The 22,832-nt window shown below is 44.6% G+C and overlaps 1 protein-coding gene across 1 annotated transcript in view; it reads right to left on the bottom strand.

Annotated features, from left to right (window-relative positions):
- GNB4 (G protein subunit beta 4) overlaps window positions 1-6,017 on the bottom strand; it is a 41,070-nt gene extending 35,053 nt beyond the window's left edge. The window contains exon 1 of the mRNA XM_032225114.1: window positions 5,914-6,017. The gene's annotated coding sequence lies outside the window, so the exon portion shown is untranslated. The remainder of the gene's footprint in view (window positions 1-5,913) is intronic.
- Window positions 6,018-22,832: the final 16,815 nt, after the last annotated feature.

Below are 22,832 nucleotides of genomic sequence, written 5' to 3' on the forward strand. Positions count from 1 at the left end.
AATATAATTTAGTATCGTTTCTTATTCCCTTACCTTCGCTAGTCTACCCTAGTTATGTTTTCCCCCACCCCCACATAAAGGGTATAACTTAAAGTGATAAGGACATGGAGAAACTGTTGTTATTGGTAGCCCAGCCCTTAGACAATCACTGCACTAGCCCAATATCTGTCTACCTATCCAACAATAATTGAAACTCTAAAAAAAACCTGTTCCTCCAAGCGGGAATCTACCCTGTTCGAAGCCCACAAAGCCAATAAGGAGCCAAATGAGTTTCGCCACAAAGAGCACCTTCACATTTTGCAGGGATTCTACTCCAGCTACTTTCTTCCCATCCAATCCCCCGAGGCTCCAGATGCTGATGAGACAAGACCACCACCAGATCTCCAGCAAAGACCAGATAGAGATGAGCACGCGGCTGACACCAGATCCCAAATTGAATGACTTCTCCTTCCCTTAATACAAATGTTAAACTTCAGGAGTGACAGAGGCTAAAAACCTGTGGTACTCAATACGCAGCAATCACTAGGTTGACCTCTCTGCCTCCACTGCCTGGGACTGCCCACTTAGGAAGGAGGGGAACTACAATACAATTATGCCAGTCTACTCTGTACCTGCAGTCAACTCAGTAGGATACTATGGTTGATACGACTGAAAGTTACCAAGAGATCTAAACAGACCAGAAGGGGCACAATGCCCCCATCCAGATCTCAACAAAGACCATCAACCACAATGACCAATGTTGTTTTAGTCCCATATCAGGTTTGACTTCAGACTATCCAGGATTCAGACAAACTTTTTTTAGGATACTCTGCATTTACTACTCCCATCTCTTTCTTTAAAATCTTCCCTTGAAATATAGAGACTGGCTTATAGTTGCCTAAAATTACTAGACCCAAGGAAAAGGCATCTTCAAAAAACAAAAAGGGTGTGTGTGTATATTTTGGCAATTTCAATACATAGGTTTAAAAAAAAGCTATGGTTTTTGGCTACATATATGAAAAACGCTATGCTGTTATTTTAATTGCCAGGATTATCTATTCAACAGTGACTGTGACAATTACATAGCCTTGTTCTAACTCTCAAACTTGTATTAAATATTATTGGAAAAATGGGCAAAAGTGAGAAGAGGAACAACAACAACAACAACAAATCTCCTGAAACCAAAGGGCTTCTTTGAATGAAAATGTCTGGACTTCGTGCAACCCCCCCCCCCCCAAAACAGATCATTAATTGTACAACGGTAGTGCAATTAACTGTCTAAAAAAGCTCATTAAATAAGGCTGCTGTCCAAAACTGAAATCAAATATTATGTCAACCAATACCTTTTAGAAAAGCTTAACAGCACATAATTTCTAAAAGGGGAGGAGGCTGTTGTTCTAGCCTCATACACTATAGGACCCTCCACCACCCCCACCCCAATTTGTAAGCATTACTACCCGTGTTTCTCCGAATATAAGACAGCGTCTTATTTTCTTTTGACCCCCAAAATAAGCACTTGGCCTTATTTTCGGGGAGGTCTTATTATTTTTGAGGTGCAGGAGGCAGTGAGCATTGTCACCTCATGGCTGCTGCTGTGTTGCAATATTTTGGGGGAGGGCTTATTTTAGCGCATGCGCTCAAAAGCCCAATTGGGCTTATTATCCAGGGAGGTCTTATTTTCAGGGAAACAGGGTAACTTCCACATTGTCAAGGGCAATAAAACAGAAACGAGTAAACTGCACACAGCATCCCTTCCCACAACCCTAAATAGGGCATCATGCACCATGTATTCCAAACCCCTGAATTTAAAATTAGTCTGATACAATGTAGTATCATCATCCTATCATTTATGTATGCAAGTATTTGCTTGAAGTCCTATTGTCTATGGAGATTCTCAGTCATCCAGGCCATGGATGTCCCAAAGGTTCTTTTCAAAAGACAACTGGATTTTTTTGGTTTTCTTTCCTTGAAAACGTTTCGCTTCTAATCCAATCAGCTTCTTGAGAACTACAAGATGCCTTTTGAAAACCATCTTTGGGACATGAAGTCGTATTATTTACTTTCACCTTTTACCAAAAATACCACCTATTTAATCTGGTTCTTTTCCTTGTTTTGATTTCAAACTGCTTCTCATTCCCAGTTTCTGCTTTCTTTGAACTGATAATTACTGATAGTTCTCGGCTTACAACTATTCGTTTAGTGACTGTCCAAAGTTACAGTGGCATTGAAAAAAGTGACTTATGACAGTTTCTCACCCTTATACCAATGCAGCATCACCACATGTGATCAGTCATGTGATCAACATTCGGATAATTGGTAACTGGCAGGTATTGATGATGGTTTAAGTGTGCCAGGATTTATGTAATCACTTTTTGTGTCCTTCTGACAAGCAAAGTCAATGGGGAAGTCAGATTCATTTAACAAGTGTATAACTAATTACAGTGATGCAGGAAAGGTCATAAAATGAGGCAAAACTCAACAACTGTCTCGCTTAGCAACAGAAATTTTAGGCTCAACTGTAGTTGTAAATCGAGGACTACCTATATAACTACAACTCCACCCAATCCTACATTTGGAATTATCATAAACATTGCAATCAGTGACAGGATGGCTGCGTTTTTTGCTCCCAATTTCACAATACCATTCTCTACTTCTAATATAGTATCTTCCCAGAATTCATCAAAACATCTTTAATTGCAAAGTATTCTTTTCTCTGGTCTTTCAAAGGAGGCAATTCCTAAACATTAGCTGGAAAAAAATTAATTAGATGCTTCTAAAAGTTCTCTGAAATAGTCATGCATGCTATATTTCTAGAATCTAGAGAAAGAATATGGCATAATCAAGATGGAAATGCTTATTCAGTTGGGATGGATTTTAGGTATTACAGGATTTTTGTTTTTAAAAAAGACCGTGACCACGGAAATATCTATGACATACCAATATCTTATTTACTTTAGTGCTATTTCTGTTACTTGGTTGCTATCCCCTTTCTTTTGGATCGAAGAACTGCTTTAATTTTTATTACTACCAATTCTGTTAGAAACAAAAGCATTTACTCATTAGACATGTAAGTGTAGTATAAAGTTTTTAATAAATGAAATACTGAGCTATCTCTAGTGGGAAGCCCTTGGGAGCAAAGAAGCCAATCTGAATTGCATTAATAAATATTTATACCAATTTAGCAGGATAAATATTCTAACTTCAGAAAACCCTTATGTGCAGAATGGCCTGCTGTGACTCAGCATGGATGCAACACACATAACAGACAAGAATATCATTCTCCACATGAATGATGAGTGCAATATTTTAAGCATCAATTTGACCCAAAATTTCATGGTGCAAATACATGTTTCCACATTTAACCAGACCTTCTCCATTCTTAAAAGCAAGCATCTTGCAACAAACCATTATAAAACTATTTTTGAAATTAAAACATGTTGAAACTATTTTAAAAAACTGTCAAATTACTAAAGTTATCATAGTTCATGTTTTTTCGTGTATTTTAATTGGAAAACAGTAGTTCCAGATAGCTTTAAATCCTGCAAAGCAAAACATAAACCAACACTTTAAAAAAGGAAAAGGGCCATGTAATCTTAATAAACATGTTATGTCTATTATACACAACACAAACATATATTCTCATTTTTATTTTGATTGCATCGCTGTTGTTTGACCTAAAATTGTTTTCAAAAATATAATATAAAGTTAAGCATCCTAAAAATATTATCCGTAACTCGATGGTTCAGATGTAACTCAGATGAGATTTTTTTTAATATGACAGATTTCCATGTTTTTTTTAAAAAAATAACATTCCAAATATTTTCCTTCTAAGAGGATGAGAAATCTGTGTTACATAATTCAACGGGTTATCTATAGGTACTTGCAATGAAATACAGCATCTTGGTTAAGCTCCACAGATGCAAGCAACCCACACCTCAAGGTTGGCCACAAGCCTCAAAGAAACACTTTGATTTTTCAGAACAGTAAAGACAATTTCACACATAGCACCACCCTTATTGTATTGCAGTCATGTCTACAAATGGAGTGAAGTCAGCAAACATACACTGCACATACAGTTGTTGATTTTAAGTGTATGGCAACCATCTAGCATTTTGAAGCCAGTATTCCTGCAGACAGGTGTCTTACTCTGCCTAGTCAACCTCAATTCTAACAAAAACCATTCCCTTACACACCTCCTTGTGCTCAAGCAGTCCACATACTAAAAAAAGTCTGAAGATGGCACAGCTCACACCCAGCCACGGCAAGCTGATTCAATAGATTCCAATGCTCTTTCAGACAATTACAGCAATTACGTTTTTATAATTCTATTTTAATTGTTCACAGGTAGTCCTCAACCTACGACCATAACTGAGCCCCAAATTTTATGTTGCTAAGTGAGCAATTTGTTAAGTGAGTTTTGCTCTATTTCACAACTTTTCTTGCTACAGTTGTGGTTAAGTGAATCACTGCAGTTGTGAAGGGAATTTGGCTTCCCCACTGACTTTGCTTGTCAGGAGGTCACAAAAGGGAACCTCACACACAACCCCAGGTCCCTGCAACTGTCACAAATATGAACCAGTGACCAAGCGTCCAAATTTGGATCATGGGACCAGGGAGATGCACCGACAGTTGTTAAGTGTGGGGAAATGGTCTCAAGTCCCCCTTTTCGGTGCCAAAGTTGTAACTTCGAAGAGTCACTAAACGAACCATTTGTTTGATTTGATTTTATTATTGATTGATTTTATTATATTTATATGCCGCCCTTTTCCCCCGAAGGGGACTTGTTGGTTGAGGACTACCTGTACTTGATAAAAGAGAGGGAGCGGCAGCTTTCCTGGGGAAAGGATGAAATAATGCTTTTAACGCCGTGGGAAAAAGGTGACAGACAAAAGGAACAAACCAGTGCAAGCTTTTCCCTGGCGATAGTTTGATTCAAAATTCCCCTCCTTCTCTCCCCTCCCAAGGACACACAGCTCACACTGTCTCTCACGAAGGCTTTGCACAAAAACCCCGCACACCACCACAACCCTGCGCCAGCCTCTTCTTGGGACCGACAGTCAACTACTGTTGTGCACGCTCGGCAGGCAGCCGTTCTTTTCTATACACCCCCCCCCAGTTCCCCCCTCCCTTCCCACAGCAACAGATCTTGGCTTGTTCACGTCCCTCTTATCCTTTCCCAGGCGCACAACAACCCCAAGAGGTAGGCCTTGAGCGGTGAAAAGGCTTGAACTTTCTTTCTGCAATCCTGCCTTATTTATATGTTGGTTTTGGAACCCGAGTTGGCCCGTCTTGGGGAGGGGGGTTTCCTCATTCTCACGTGCACTCCCCTCCCCAGACCCCACGATTTTCACCCCCTTGTAATTCCTGCTTCTCTTCCCCTTTCCCCCCGCCCAAAAAAAACCCCCAGTCACCTTATGAATTTAAAAACGCCAATTTTTCCCCCACCCAAGGTAAGGAGGGATTGGCAGAGAAGGATAGGAGTTGTAGTCCAGGCCGAGAAGGAAAGGAGTTGTAGTCCAACTCCCGCTTCTCTTCCCCTTTCCCCCCCAAAAAAAACCCCAGACCTCTTATGAATTTAAAAACGCCCATTTTTCCCTCACCCAAGGTAAGGAGGGTAAGGAGGCAGAGAAGGATAGGAGTTGTTGTCCAGGCCGAGCATAGGAGTTGTAGTCCAACCCAACAGCCACGGGAGTTGCCGAGGGGCTGCATGGGCGCCCCTTGCCCTCCCCACGACCCACCACCGCCTCCCACACAGACAGAGGAGGGGGGGGCGCCGCCGGTTACGTAGCTTTTCCCAAGCGCCCCCGCCCCCCAATAAACACGGTTGGAAAAGGGCGGGAAAGGGGGGGGGGCTTTGCCTTCCAGAGAACCCAACCAACGGCTCCCAGAGCCGAGCACGACCGCGGGGGCTCCCCTACCTACTTCCCAACCCACCTGGCCGAAAGGAAGACGGGCGGGCGCCGAAGAGCCGAGCAGGCCAGTCCGGGGCCTCCTACAGCCAAAGCGAAGCGAGAGGAGGAAGGGGAGGGGGGGAAGGAAAAAAAAAAAAGGGGGCGCGGCCGGGGAACCTGCCTGTCAACGCTCCGTGCCCGCCCCCACCGCCGTCGAAAGAGCCAATCGAAACAGCGCCCGCGGCTACAACTTTTAAGGCGCCGGGACCGCCCTCCTTCCTCCCTCCCTCCTTTCCGACGTCACTTACTACGCGAGGTGGTACCGCCCCAGCCTTGCTGTTTGTGATCTTTAGGCGCGCCTTCGCTTCCCCCCGTCCGTCCCCCACCAACCCGGGGTGGCTCCTAATGGAGCCGCGTCACCAGAGCGGGACAAAAGAGCCGGTAAAGGGACGCCCGTCTCTTCAGCAAACCCCGCCCGGCCCCGCCAAAGCGTGGAAGAAAGAGAAGCTCTCTGGGGAGCGGCTGGGCTAGATCGATTCCCTGCCCGGTGGATCGAATGAAGGAAGAGCCGGTCGCCTTTCCTTGCGGTTTGAAAGCTTCCTGACTCACTCTTGCACCGGGTCAGGGTACTAAAAAAAAAATGCTGCGGATGGCGCCTTTTATTAGCAATGCTAAGCATGCGTTTATTTTTGGTTTATTGTATTCTACGCTGAATGCAATAACTCCGTGCATGCCACTTCTTCCCCGCCCCGGAGACCGATAACAAAAAAATAAAGATTGAAGCGCAAAATAAGATTGAAGCGCAATACGTGGTGCCAATCAAAACAATCATTCTGCACCTCTATAACTGTCTGGTTTAGTTCTGCAACCCAACAAGACAGACACAGGCTTCAGAGGATAATGAGGACTGCAGAAAAAACCATTGCTACCAACCTGCCTTCCATTGAAGACCTGTACACTGCACGAGTCAAAAAGAGGGCTGTGAAAATATCTACAGATCCCTCGCATCCTGGACGTAAATTGTTTCAATTTCTGCCCTCAAAACGACGATGCTATAGGGCACTGCACACCAGAACAACTAGACACAAGGACAGGTTTTTTCCCCAACTCCATCACTGTGCTAAACAAATAATTCCCTCACCACTGTCAAACTATTCACTAAGGCTGCATTACTATTAGTCTTCTCATCGTTCCTATCACTCATCTCCCCCCACTTATGATTGCAGGACTGTAACTTTGTTGCTTGTATCCTTACTATGTATATTGATATTGTTTCCTGATTGTTTATTTGTACCCTATGACTAGCATTAAGTGTTGTACCTTATGATTCTTGATGAATGTATTTTATTCTCCTTATGTACACTGAGAGCATCTGCACCAAAGACAAATTCCTTGTGTGTTCAATCACACTTGGCCAATAAAGAATTCTGTTCTATTCTAGTCCTTTCTATTCTATGAGGGCAAGGAACACAATAAAGAACATTTCATCTCACGCAATGGCCCTGACTAAGCAAGCTGTAATTGTGGTTTTGGTTTTTCCACCCCTTTATGCAAACCCGGCCAACAGTCAGCCATGGATAAAGAAGTCATGGTTTAGCACGGATTAACCGAGCTAACGAAACTTGCGTTTTTTTGTCTCAGCCCAAATGCCACACTTTTTTTCTGTAGATGCTGTAGAACGGCAGCGTTGAATGGTTAAGATTAGTCCGAACATTTAAATCAGTATAAAAAGTCTTGCCATGCTTGGATGAAACAAATTTATACATTTAATTGTATGTAAACTTTGCTGTTTCCTATATGAGGAAAAGAAGTGCTTTTATACAGATTTGCTAGAATAATCTTAGCAAAGTAGACTTATCTTTTAAAATAATTCAATTTCTCGTATGCAAAATGTAGTGTCAAGTGTGTGTGACAAAAGAAGAAAAGATGGGATCACAGATGAATGGAGGCTGATTTCATATAAAATATATGGAAGTGGTTTTGGGAGGATTGAATTGCAAAACAATTATATAAAGGAAGAAGAAGGGGAAGGAAGGGGAAAAAAGAAGAAAAAAAAGTCATAGTTGGATGGAACCGATAAGAAAAAGAAAATGGTGAGAAAGTTTGAACAAAATGGAATTGTTCAGACATATTGCAAAGATAGAAAGATATGGAAATGTCCCTTTATAAAAATGAAGGAGGAAAAAAGAAAAGACATTTATTCTGGTATTGGACCAGATTATTAAACATCATGTTAGTGACCAATTGCTTAGGCTTCCAACAATTAACAAGAACTAAACATGGGCTTATAGCCAACAAATCATTTACCATTTTGACAGTTAATACAGGTAGTCCTCGACTTACAACCCCAATTGAGCCCAAAATTTATTTTGCTAAGCAAGTGAAGTTTGCCCCAATTTACAACTTTTCTTGTGCCACCATTGTTTAAACAGATCCCTGCAGTTGTTAAATTAGTAACAAGGTTGTCAAGTGAATTTGGCTCCCCCATTGACTTTGCTTGTCAGAAGGTCACAAAGGGGGAATCATATGACCCCGGGACACTGCAACCGTCATAAATATGAGCCAGTTCTCAAGGATCTGAATTTTCATCATGTGACCATGGAGATGCTGCAATTGTCATACGTATGAAAAACGGTCATAAGCCACTTTTTTTCAGAGCTATTGTAACTTCGATCAGTCACTAAGTAAATTCTTGTAAGTCGAGGACTACCTGTAGCTTAATAGATTGGTGGAATGCTGTAGATAGAGCATATCTTGATCTCAGTGAAGCATTTACCAAAGCCTCTCCTAAGGACATGCTCATTAATAAAACTGTAGATTATTGGCTAAATAACACAACTGTTAAATAGATTCATTGCTGGATGAATGAGAATGCTATTCTATGTAGAGTGTTACTCCTGACTGGTGCAGTTTTATTACTGATCTGGATAAAAGGGGGGGGGGTCAGGGGATGATGACAAAACATGGAGGAAATAAGTGGGAGTAGTGGCTAACACATGGGAAGACAGAAGGTTCAAAGCCCCACATTTGAGAAAGAAAAAAAGACAGTGAAAGGCACAAATAAAGAATGGGAGAGATTTGGCTTGGCACAACTACCTGTGAAAAAGAGCCCGAAGTGTGATGCAATGACTAAAAAGGCAAATGCGATTTTGAGATGTACCGAATCCAGATCATGGCAAGTAAACATCTCATTCTAAATCTGCCTTGGTTAGGACTGACCCAAATTCTGGGCATTGCAGTCTTAAAACATTGGAAAAAGTTCAGCGGAGGCTATCTAGGAAAGTCCAGTGAAAAATAGATTTAAAAAACTTGCAGAAGACAACTGAAGAGAGAGAGAGAGATGTAGGGGTCTTAAGTTTTTAGGTATCTAAAAGACTTTGGTTAAGGAAGATCAAAATGGGCACAAAGATTGTTCTTTGTGCCCATTTTGGCAAAATGTATACAACAAAACTATAGAGAAGCAGATTCAAGCCGATACGAATATTAATAAAATTGTATTTTTAGATGTACATTGTTTCCTATTCTTATCTCTTCCTACTGAAAAGTGTAAAGCATGACATCCTTCTTGGGAATCTAACCAAGGCATCTCCAAACTTTGTCACCTTTTCAGACTTTAGACTTCAATTCCCAGAATTCCCTAGCCAATATGGCTGGCTGAAAAATTCTGGGAGTTAAAGTCCATATGTCTTAAAGTTGCCATGTTTATAGACTCCTGATCTAACCCATTAAAAATAGGAATTTTACTTGTGAATAGTCATCCACAGGGTATGTTACATGGTTACATTACCTGGGAGCCTTACTGAATTAAAAATTGGACTTCTCGGAAAGTTCATATAGTCAAATTGCATATGTTTTTACTGCAGAGGTAAAGGTAAAGGTTCCCCTTACACATAATGTGCTAGGGGATGGTGCTCATCTCTGTTTCAAAGCTGAAGAGCCAGCGCTGTCCGAAGACGTCTCCGTGGTCATGTGGCCGGCATGACTAAACGCTGAAGGTGCACAGAACGCTGTTACCTTCCCACCAAAATGGTCCCTATTTTTCTACTTGCATTTTTGACGTGCTTTCGAACTGCTAGGTTGGCAGAAGCTGGGGCAAGTAATGAGAGCTCACTCCATTACGCGGTGCTAGGGATTCGAACCGCTGGACTTTCTGATCTGCAAGCTCAGCGTCTTAGCCACTGAGCCACCTCGTCATCAAATCACATTTAATGAAATCATGACAAATGAGTATCTCCAAAGGATAATGCTACACCTGTACTGCACAGCATTATGCATATACTTTTGGGGCAGCTGGTAACCTGATCAAATCCAGCTTCATCATGTTGAATGGAATTAATCAAGCCTAGAGTTGTGCATACGAAGCCTTTCTCCCCTAGAGACCTGTATCTAATGTGTTGGCATAGAGTGTGGCACTGTGCCCAATGTCAAGAACAGAACTGAAAGAACCAGCCAAACTTTGTCTGCCACTCGTTGCCCTACGCATGGTGGAACGTGTTAATAGAGATTAAGAGTGTGCAAATGTTTGATTTAGGCAGAGTGCTCATTGGTCCATCAGAAGGCAGGCATAATCAACTACGAAGGGAATAAGTATTTTTAATCAGCTGCTATACAGTTTTGCACGTTTACTTGGATGCAAGGCCTGTTTATTGCAATGGGCTAAAATTAAAGTCTTAGGAAAGCATTTATATGGGTACAAATCAGTGGTGGGTTGCAGACCGTACGCCACGGTACGGGAGTACCGGAGCCTGCCCAGAGCAATAGCAATAGCAATAGCAGTTAGACATATACCACTTCATAGGGCTTTCAGCCCTCTCTAAGCGGTTTACAGAATCAGCATATTGCCTCCACAGTCTGAGTCCTCATTTTACCCACCTCGGAAGGATGGAAGGCTGAGTCAACGCTGAGCCGGTGAGATTTGAACCGCCGAACTGCAGCTAACAGTCAGCTGAAGTGGCTGCAGTACTGCACTCTAACCACTGCGCCACCTCGGCTCTTACCATTCCGGTATGGTGCTCCGGAGGGCCCACTCATCTGCCCGAGCTCCTAGCCAGTCTTTTAAGTCTCCGGTGCTTCCGTGCACGCGCACGGCATGTACAGCACCTGCGTGATGCTCCACTGAGCAGCTGTAGCGTCGCGGAGGCTCACGGAGACTCTAAGATGCATGTGCACACTGATCCGGGACCCACCACTAGTACAAACCTCCGCCAAACTCATAACAGTATAACTTGGCATGTGACTAAGCATTGCCCATCTCATAAAAACCATTTTCATGATTTTAAAAAAGGAGATAGGTACAGTATCATAAGTAATGGTAAAGGTTCCCCTCGCACATATATGCTAGTCGTTCCCAACTCTAGGGGGTGGTGTTCATCTCCGTTTCAAAGCTGAAAATCCAGCACTGTCCAAAGACGTTGCTGTCCGTGGTCATGTGGTCGGCATGACTAAATGCCAAAAGCATTGGTCATTACCTTCATTGGAAGGTAACACTGTTACCTTCCCACCAAAGGTGGTTCCTATTTTTCTACTTGCATTTTTACATGCTTTCGAACTGCTAAGTTGGCAGAAGCTGGGACAAGTAACAGGAGCTCACTCTGTTACGCGGCACTAGGGATTCGAATCACCAAACTGCTGACCTTTCTGATCAAGAAGCTCAGCATCTTAGCCACTGAGTCACCGCATTACCGTAGCTTCTTTTAAACAATCGTTTCTACCATTCTCATGGTGATTATTCATGAGAGGTAAATTAAATCCCCAATGTACAAAACAATAGCAAAAAATATACATTGGATGTGAGAAATCCACACACCCCTGCTAAAAAGGCCAGCTTTTTTGAGAGGCAAAAAAGCCAGACCAAGATAAATCACTTCAGATTTTTTTCCCCACCTTTTAATATAAGATATATGTTGTATAATTCAATTGAAACATAAACTGAAACCTTTTAGGGGGAAAATAATAAAAACCATGAAGTAGGGTGATTGTATGGGTACACACTAGGGGTGGGTTGCTGCCAGCATTGCTGCCAGTTTGTATCACACATGTGCCAGTTTGCTTCGCTGTGTGATTGTTCTGTGCATGCGCAGAACATGAAAAAATTACTAAAAAATATTCTGGCAACTGCAGCAGCAACTGGGGAACCGGTTTGGGGGTGTGGCCAGCCTGTGTCGCTGCTGGTTCTCCAACCAAGGCCAAAATACCACTACTGGTTCGCCCGAACCAGTGCGAACTGGTAGCAACCCGCCCCTGGTATACACCCTTAAAACGTATATCTTGTTGAATCAGCTTTTGATTTTCTGACAGTATTCAGTCTTTTGGTGTAGCCTGTTAGGATGGACATCTTGGCTCGGGAATCTTTGTTCAACTCTTTCTTGCAAAAGTGCTTCAAGTTTGTCAGATTAGGAGGGCGTCTCCTGGGCACAGTCCTCTCTTCAGGTCACCCCACATATTTTCAATTGGATTCAGGTCCAGGTTCTGGCTGGGCCATTCCATAACTTTTGATCTTCTGGTGAAGCCATTTTTGTTGTTGTTGTTGATCTGGAGGTAAGTCTTGGGTCATTGCCAAGTTGACAGGTGAAATTCTTCTTCAACTTCAACATTTTAGCCGAGGCCTAAAGGTTTTGTGCCAAATGACTGATATTTGGAACTATTCAGAATTCTCTCCACCTTGATTAAAGCACCAGTTCCACCTGAAGAAAAGTATCCCAAAGCATGTTGCCACTATCATGCTTCACTGTGGGTATGGTGTACTTTTAGTGATGTGCAGTGTTGTTTTTGTGCTAAATATAAAGTTAAACGTAAAGATTCCCCTCACACATATGTGCTCCTCGTTTCTGAGTCTAGGTGACGGTGCTCATCTCCGTTTCAAAGCCGAAGAGCCAGCGCTGTCCGAAGACATCTCTGTGGTCATGTGGCTGGCATGACTAAACGCCGAAGGCGCATGGAACGCTGTTACCTTCCCACCAAAGGAGTCCCTATTTTTCCACTTGCATTTTTACATGCTTTCAAACTGCTAGGTTGGCAGAAGCTGGGACAAGTAACGGGAGCTCACTCCATTACGCAGCACTAGGGATTCGAACTGCCAAACTGCCAACCTTTCTGATTGACAAGCCCAGCATCTTAGCCACTGAGCCAGCACGTCCCTTGTGCCAAATATACTTTTTGGAATTATGGCCAAAAAATTCAACTGGTCTCATCAGAACCTAGCACATTTTGCTGCATGCCTTTGCCAGACCTGATGTAGGTTTTTGCAAAATGTAGCTGGGCTTGGATGTTTTTCTTCGTAATTAAAGGCTTCTGTCTTGTCACCCTGCCTCACATCCCAGACATATGAAGAATACAAGAGATCCTCCGCGAGCTGCACTGGCTGCCTATTGGTCTTCGGATACGCTTCAAGTTGCTAGTCGTCACTTATAAAGCCCTTCATGGTATTGGACCTGGGTACTTGAGAGACCGCCTGCTACCAATTACCTCCAATAGACCTATTAGATCCCACAGACTAGGCCTCCTCCGAGTTCCATCTACTGGCCAATGCCGATTGGCTACCACCCGGAGGAGGGCCTTCTCTGTGACTGCTCCAGCCCTCTGGAACGAGCTCCCCGTGGAGATTTGGACCCTCACTACCCTTCAGGCTTTCCGCAAAGCCCTTAAAACCTGGCTGTTCCGACAGGCCTGGGGCTGATGGGTTCCCGTCCCCGCTCGAATTGTGTGCTTGTTGATTGTTTTTAAATTGTTGTAGTTGTTTGTCCGTTGTTTTCCTCCTGTTTGTATCCCCACCCCTTACTTTGGTTTGTGAGCCGCCCTGAGTCCCTCTGGGAATAGGGCGGCATAGAAATGCAATAAATCAAATCAAATCAAATCAAGAGATTATTGTCATACGTAATACCCAACCAGTAGTTCCCAGAACTTCCTGCAGCTCCTTTAAGATTGTTCTAGGCCTCTTGGCAGTTTCTTGGACCAGTTATCTTGCTTTCCCATCAAGTTTGGAGAGCTATTCAGTTCTAAGAACTGTTGTGCCGTATTTTCTCCACTTGTTGATGACTGTCTTCAACGTATACCAATGGTTATGTCCAATACCTTGGAAATTTTTAGTATTCTTCTTCTGACTGATATCTTCCAATAAATGAAATCCCTTTGTAAGCTCTTTGCAAATTGATCAGTCACTTTAATTGATGGCAGGTGGAATATGACTGGTACGCCCCAGTACAGGCATATCGGTGCCTGCTGGGAGGACCAGGTACCGTTCTGGAACGGTGCTCCAGAGGGCCCACTCGCCCTTCCGCTCTCCTTACCGCTATTTGAGCTGATTGGGGCTTTCGCGCACGGAGCATATGGCACCTGCGTGATGCTCCACCGAGCAGCTGGAGCATCGCGGGCAGTAAGTATGCATGCGCACATTGCGCGTGTCCTGCGCGTGTTCACGTGGAGGATGGCTGGGCCCCATTGCACCGTACCAGTTGCAACGGGATCCGGAACCCACCATTGACTACTATTTAACATCAATTTGAACATAATTGGTTAATTCTGAACACAGCCACAGCTCTACGAATAAGAGGGTTTGCACACTTATGCAACTTCATTATTGTACATTTTACTGTTCTTTTTCCCCCCCATAAAAGATTTCTGTTTCTTTTTCCATTAAATTGTGGAAAACCTTATAGGGAACACCTTATACTAAAGGTGTGTGTGTGTGGGGTGGAAATCCTGAAGTGATTTATCTTGATCTGATTTTTTTTTCACATCTCAAAAACTTGGCATTTTAACGCGTGTGTGTAGTCTTTTCATATCCCCTGTATTGCTCCATGAAATATGGGAGAAAATGTTTTAAGACTGTTCTACGTGCTTCAGAAAAACCACCATAGAGCTAAACGTATTCCGTTTAATCTCGCCGGAGCTTTGGTCTTTGAGGCATCAAAATCAGTTGCACCATTCAAAATGCAACATATATCTTTTATACGGCGGTTTTCTAAGAAGGAAAAAAATGGGAAAACTGATAAACAATTGGGATCCATACTTAACAAAGGAGGACTGACAACTTTATGTACATATAGCAAGTAGGTAACGTGAATTGGCTCACTTCAGGGCTCTGGCTCAGGTGCTTCAGGAATCTATTTTGAAATAAATTAAAGAAGGTAAATAAATGCTATTTCCTGAAACTCCCTGAAATGTTTGGAGGTTCCATAACCATTATGTGCTTCTTGCTTAAAACAAGAATGGCCCAGGAAGGCCTTGTTCCGTTAACATTTGTGATGTGCAGAATAGCAAGGGTTTCCTCCTTGCTCTTCTCCCATCAATGCACTGTGTGCGATGAGGAAGATTGTAATCTTTTTACTAAGCTTCGATTAAGACTTAATAACTCCATCTAGTTTGCATTCCACATTCTCTGGGACCAAAATGGTAGAAGCACCGCCGCTCTCACGCTTGAGAGGCTACACTGCAGAGCACCTTTTGCTGCATCATTTCTGCCAGAAGTGATGAGAAATGGCACCATATTGTCTGCAAAAAAAACCTCTCTGCCTTTTGGAACACAGGGCTGTTGTATTGGGATTATTTGCTTATCCATCTGTGGGCAACAACAAGCCCATCCATTCAGTAGAACTCACATGCAAAATGTATTTGCCTTCCTTCCCAAAGCCAATACATGCAAGCCGATGTAAATTGTATTTGTTAAAAAAAAAAAAGGGCCCACACCTGAGCTAGGTTCTAATAACCGGGATAAGTGAAAAAGAAGAAAAAAAATACACGTTACCAGTACAAGAGTTGTATGTCTTAATGTGCATGGTCACTAACAGGATTCCCCTCCTAGGTAGCAAATCAGGGAGCATCTTTTAAAACGCTTGGAGTACCAAAAAATGAAAGAATTGCTAGGCATCGTTTTGGGAGAACTTAAGTGTCAAAGTGCTAAAAAAAAAACCACCAGTGATTGCAAATTACTATAATGTCATTTCATTTTAAACAGGTCCGGTTGCCCCCCCACCCCAATTAATGTTTCACAGTCCGCAAATGCATTCTACAAATAACCCTAAGAGCCCCCTGCCATACAACCAAGAGATGGCCAGAAACTATTAGTTTTAATTCACCGTTTTTGAGAATGAGACAGAGAGAAAAATTATTCTATGTTTAGTTTCAAGGGGGGAGGGGTCTGCGGGCGTGCAGATGAGCCTCTTCTTGTCTGGTTGGTTTGCAAGGTGTGGATCTGGAGCTCCCAACCAACCAAGGACCCCACAGCCCTCCTCCTTCCTGCAAACACCCCTCCCTTCTAGCCTTGATAATGTTCCCTAGTTGGGTCATGAAACGTCTGCAAGAAAACGTCGAAGAAGCAGCAGAATTCCAGAACACGGTGAATGCGGACAACCGTCCCACCCTGATTTTTTTGTGCGGCATGCCGCCACAACTTACAAAACAGGCAAGGCACCTGTTTGCGGGATTCTCCTCTTTCTCCCATCCAGAATGAACAAGCTTTCCCCCTCCCTCACCCCAGACTACCCCCCCAAACCGTCGCGTTCCTGGAATCCCCCCCCCCCAAACAGACGGATAAGCGATGCTGTGCATTGAAACAAACCATGCTCTGAGACATGCGGGACAAGTTTCAGAGAAGAAGAAATTAGAGACATAATTCTTTTTTTTTTTTTAAGGGATGGAGGTGGGAAAGGCGGGAGGTCTTTTTAAACCGTCTGAACCTGGCCGATTTCTAACCCGGGAGATCTTAATTAACCGGGGAGATCTTAATTAACCGGGCTGACTCAAGGTTGACTCAACCTTCCATCCTTCCGAGGTGGGTAAAATGAGGACCCAGATTGTTGGGGGGGCAATTTGGCCGACTCTGCAAACCGCTTAGAGAGGGCTGTAAAAGCCCTGCGAAGCGGTGTATAAGTCTAAGTGCCGTTGCTAGTGCTATTAACCACTTGTAGCAGCAACTTCTCAAGCGAGAGCGCTCTCTCCTCTTCTTCTTCCTCCTCCTCCTCCTCCTGGTAGAATTCAAACCCCGGGACCCGCAAATTAGGCTTGTCCCGGGACCCCCAACCCCGCAATTTGAAACAGCAGGTATCCCGTTGGAAGGAGGACTTGGGGGGGGGGTATTCCACCCTCCCTTGCGGCAGAGACCCGTCGCCACACCCACCCACCCACCCCTCCTCCCCGATCCGCCCCCTGGGATTTCCGCGAAACGCCGCCGGCTGCGGAGAAAGTCCGGGCGAGGCGGGAGGGACGCGGCGATCGGGGAGTGGGGGGGGGGCTCGTTCCCACCACCCCTCCCCAATAAGCGCCCCGCGAGTCGCTGGGCTGTTGGGCTGGCAGCCCGAAACCACCGCGCGCTTTCAGGACGCGAAGAGATCCAGGATCCGGGGAAGGGGTGATGGGTGGGTGGGTGGAAGGGGCGGAGGAGGTGGAAGGGTTTCCCACCGGGAAAAAGATCCTAGATTAATAATAATAATAATAATAATAATAATAATAATAATAATAATAATAATAATAATAATAATAATAATAATATGGCCGTAGGCAGATTTTGGGGGGGGGGGGGGCTAAGTGCTGCGCCCGTCTCTTTTGTTCCAATGGGGAAGAAACGGGGAGCCGGTGATCGGCCCTGGAGATCCCCCCCCCACCTTTCTTTCCTCCCGCTGCAACGTGGGTGGATTTCTTTCTTTCTTTCTTTCTTTCTTTTTGATGGCGACCCCCGGCTGGAGCGACGACACCGACCCGGACTCGGCAGGCGGCTCGGGGGGTGGGGTGGATAGCTGGCTGGCTGGCTGGGGGGGGGTGGTTGCCTTAAGAAATGCCGCGCGCCTCTTTCTCACGACCGGTAGCTCCTCCGCGCGCGCACACACTCACACTCAAACGCCCGATACACGGGTACCCACATAACTACTTGCGATTTCTTCCCCTCGGGCGCCGTTCCGTGCCTTTCTCTTCCTGCAGCGCGATTTTTTTGGGGGGGTTGTTATGATGATGATGATGATGGTTTTTTTGCAAGGCTCGGAATGTCACAACACAAATGCGTCCATTGTGCCTTTCTCTCTCTCTCTCTCTCTCTTTTTTTTTCCCCGAGCGCTCCCGGAGCCTCGCTTGAACTAGATCCCTTCTTTTTCTCCCACTTCCCTCGTGTGCTCATCCAACGTGATGGACAGTTGCTATGGTTTCGCGGCTCTGACGTCAAAGACATTAGAGAGAGAGAGAGAAAGGGGAGTGAGGGTGGGGGGAGGAAGCGCGTTTCTCACTGCTGGGATAACTTGAGCTCGTAAAAAAAAAAGAGCGAGCGAGCGAGAGAGAAAGAGAGCGAGGATTTCTTTCTCCAGCTGAGTCTGGCAGGGCGTAGTCCAAAGTCTCCCAAGCTTTGTTGTTAGGAGGGTGGGGGAATATTGCTCCAGAAATCTGACAAGCTCTTCCCTGGGTTGGGTCACTAGCTAAAAAAAAAGAGATGGGGAGAGGGGGGGGGAGAAGAAGAAGAAGGGAAAGGGGGGAATCCTCTTTTTTTTTTTGCAAAGGTGTAAAGGCATCTGGGATGCGTGCAGAATAAGACTGCAAAGGTTTTATTAGTGACTCTGTGAATATAGCCTGCAGATAAGCAACTGGGCACAAGTAAGAGTTGCAATGAAATGCCTTGCTTGGTCGTAGCAGGAATCTCGAGGTGGTGGCATCTAAGCTGGCTTTTCCCAACACCAACAACTGGCCCATGTTCGGGTGAGCTAAATAAATGGGGCAAAGTGAAGAAATAGTGGGTTTTTTTTTAGAAAGCTGGTCAGTCAGATAGGTTTAGTGAGCTCCCCCTTGAGCGGACACGAAGATGTACAGCCGTGATGGCAAACCTATGGCACAGGTGGCACGCAGAGCCCTCTCTGCGGGCACATATGCTGTCACTTCAGTTCAGTTCCACCGTGCATGCACGCGCACCTCCCTCCAGCCAGCTGGTTTTTGGGTCGTGTCCACATGCGCAGAGGGGCATGGGGGTGTGGTGCGTCTCCCGCAGCCCGCTTTTAGTCCCAGGAGGCTGCAGGGAAGCCAACTAGGCCCAAAAGGGGGCACGGGGGGGGGGGTGTTGCACGTGCATGTGCACGGGGGGTCACACGCACATACACAGCGGCAGAAGGTAGCATGGGGGGGTGCAGTGTGCTCCCCACAGCCTGTTTTTTGTTCCAGGAGGCTGCAGTGAGGCCTACTAGGCCCAAAATGGGTTGTGAAGGGGGTCGTATGTGCATGCGCGGGGAAGCACGGGGGTCGTGCTCGCAGGCACAAGAGGGCAAAGGGGAATGCACGGTGTCGTGCACACATGCGCAGAGGGTGGGGTGTCATGCACGCATTGCATTATGGGTATGGGCGCACGTGCTTTTGACTCGTGACAACAAAAAGATTAGCCATCGTTGATATACAACCTACGTATACCAGAAGCAAAAGTATCTTTGGAGAGAAGCAAAACAGAGTTGTGTAAATATGGATAAAGGTGCCTTGTTAAAAAAAAAAAAAGAGCATTAGGTTTCCAAGCTTTCTTTCATCTGGACGCCCTCAGAACAGAATCATGATTTTTCTATTTATTTCTTTTCAAATGTATTTGCCTTCTGGAGCCATAAACCTTCCCTTGGCAGTTAAGTGTGATCAGGCTGGGTATCTGAAATCGCTTATCAAGAAACAGCTGTTGAGTTCATGGTGTACTGAGCTTGGTTGTTGCCAGCCATTGGAAACACCCAGATTAGCTGGAAACAGGGCTAAACAAACAGCCAGGGACAAAACAATACTGTAATCAAGGAATTCTCAAAGAAGAAGCAGATGGCAGAACAAGCCACCATACACAAAGAGCAAGCAAACAGCAAGCAAACTTCACTCGCCTCTGCACTGATGATGTTACTTGGCCTGGTAGATAAAAGGTCTGCCGGAAGAGAGCCCACTTCAGAGAACGCCAAGGATAGCATAGTTCAATCCTGAGCTACATGTTATTCACTACAGTTTCACTACAGTTTTACTACAGTTTCACTACAGTTATTCAATTTACAGTCCCTTAGAGACCATTTGAAGTTAACAACGGACCCTCAGTTTTGAAGTTCAAACATCACTTCCCCTGTGGTCACATGATCACAATTTGTGCCCTTGGCGACTTGCCCACATGTACAGTCTTTCGCAGTGCTCCGTGATCATCTGAGTGCCGTTTACGAAGGTTTGGCCAGATTTTCTGGATGCATTTGCATCATATGCTATTGAATAGAGTTATTTAAATTTGAAGGAGGTGTAGCTTTAGGCTCTAGTGTGAGCCGAACAGGTTTGGTAGAGTTTATGATGGAGGGTCTTTTCCAAAGTCGTAAAATGAGTTAACTCAGGATCCATCCACGTTGCATGAATGCAGCCCAGGTCTCCATCCAATAGACTGGAATGGGGATAAGGTTGGGAGAAGATGCAAAAATGTAAGAGACACAACACGTTATGGGGAAAACAGCAAGAGGAAGGAGCATTATGTATATTTCCCTTTCTCTTTGAAGATGTTTATGGAAATTCTCAATCATACAGGCCGTGGCTGTTCCAACATGCAACTGGACTTTCCTGGGTTTTTTTTTTCCAGAATAAGAGTTGGAAGAGACCTTGGAGGTCTTCTAGTCCAACCCCCTGCTCAAGCAAGAAACCCTAAGAGCCGAGGTGGCGCAGTGGTTAGGGTGCAGTACTGCAGGCCACTTCAGCTGACTATTATCTGCAGTTCAGCGGTTCTAATCTCACCGGCTCAAGGTTGACTCAGCCTTCCATCCTTCCGAGGTGGGTGAAATGAGGACCCAGATTGTGGGGGCGATATGCTGACTCTGTAAACCGCTTAGAGAGGGCTGAAAGCCCTATGAAGCGGTATATAAGTCTAACTGCTTACTGTATATTGTTTCAAACAAATAACTGTCCAGATTCTTCTTAAAAACTTATAATGTTGGAGCACCCATAACCTCTGGAGGGAAGTCATTCCACTGATTTAATTGTTCTCATTGTTAGGAAATTTCTCCTTAGTTCTAGGTTGCTTCTCTCCTTGATTAGTTACCATCCATTGCTTCTTTTTCTGCCTTCAGGTCAGCGGTGGTATTCAGCCAGTTCTGACAGGTTCTAGCAAACCAGAAGCGGAAATTTTGAGTAGTTCATAGAACTGTCAAATACTACCTCTGACTGGCTCTTATTCGCTGCCTCCGAAGTCCCAGCTGATCGGCTGGGTCTTCTTCTGTTGCCCTGCACAGGAGAACAGAGCTAGAAAGCAGGTTAGTGGGGCGGGGAAGGAATGGAGATTTTGCAGTATCCTTCCACTACCATGCCCACCAAACCACGCCCACAGAACCAGTAGTAACAAATTTTGAATCCTACCACTGCTTCAGGTGGTTTAGAGAATAGATTGACTCCCTCTTTTTTGTGACAGATATTGGAGCATCACTAGTCCTTCTTTCCCTTAAACTAGACCAGAGGTGGGTTCCTACCAGTTCGCACTTATTCGGTAGAACCGGTTCGTCAAATCTACCAAACCGGTTAGAAGAGGTTCCACCAGTGGACCCAGAAAGCAGGCCACACCTACAGAAGAGGTTCCAAAAATTTTTGAAACCCACCACTGGTCTTTGGATATGATTATTCTACACTATCATGCTCCTATTTATAAAACTCAGTGCCTCTGTGAAAGGTAAGGATGACTACTGCGTTTGTGGTGCAATCAGAAGAGTGCGTATGTTGAAGTTGTTTGAACGCAAACCAAAGATGCCTTTTAAACAACAAGTTTACATCATATTCTTATGCATGCCAGTGCTGTGTGTGAGATAATTTAAGGTGGTTCTGACAAGTGTCGTCGGCATCTTCATATCCGGTCACATGGGCGGCAAGCCACTCCCATCCGGTCACATGGGTGGCAAGCCACTCCCACAAAGGAGGCCACACCCACAGAGTAGGTTCGAACAATTTTTGAAACCCACCACTGAACCAGACATACCTGATTCCTGCAACCGTATATGTGTTTTAGCCTCCAGTCTCCTAATCAACGGTTGCTTTTCTCCGCACTCTTTCTAGAGTCTCAGCATCTTTTTTTTATATCATGGCAACCAAGGCTGGATTTGCCACCTTGAGTTATTTATAAAGTAGTAAAGGTGGCATGAAAATCCAATAAATAAATAAATACAAGAGGAAAGAAGTCTGGGATAAAAGAGACTAAATAGTAATTTGGGTTATACTTATAAATAAATAAAATGATATAAATAAATACTACATCATTTATATTACCAACTGTCAGGCTCCAAAACCCAAGAAAGACATATAGTGATTCTTCCAAGCAGATTTCTTTATTGTTCAACACCTACAGACAGATTCTTGCCAAACTGAAGCAAACTACCACCTCCATAAAACATATACTCTGGGAACCATTAGGGAGAGGATAGATTTGCCCTCTTTCACACAAACTATGTGAATTGAGTATCTCTTGATCCTCTGGAATGCACACCCTCCCTCCTGGGAATCCAGGCTACATTCCATTACAGCTGCCCGCTTTTTATGCAAGGGACTCTGGGTAGAGTTGAGCTGCACTTACCTTAACAACAATTTTCTGGTTGTGAGTGCGCATGTCAGGTAGTAACTCTGCCAGCCACGGCCCCAAACCGCTTCTATTGATGGCACCATCTTGTTTTTTGCTTCTGTTCATACGCAGAAGCAATTTTTTTACTACTATGCATGTGTGCATAGCGCATCACTGACTGAACCAGCAGAAGCCAGAACTCACCCCTGGTGCACACGGATCTTTGGGGCAGAAATGCAACTTCAAACATGCAGCTAACTAACGGTGAGTACAGTAGATGTGCCGCGGAACTCAACTGGGCAGTGTGGGCAGGGGTAATGAGCCAGAAAGTTAGTTATAAATGGATAGGATAGCGCAAGAGGAGGTGGGGCGGGACCAGCCAGTAATCACAACCTCCGGTTCACCCAAACTGGTCCGACCAGGCAGCAGACCACCACTGACTCTGGGTGGCTTACAAGATTTCAAAATAA

The sequence above is a fragment of the Thamnophis elegans genome, chromosome 10 (genome assembly GCF_009769535.1).
Source record: "Thamnophis elegans isolate rThaEle1 chromosome 10, rThaEle1.pri, whole genome shotgun sequence".
Taxonomy (NCBI): Eukaryota; Metazoa; Chordata; class Lepidosauria; order Squamata; family Colubridae; genus Thamnophis; species Thamnophis elegans.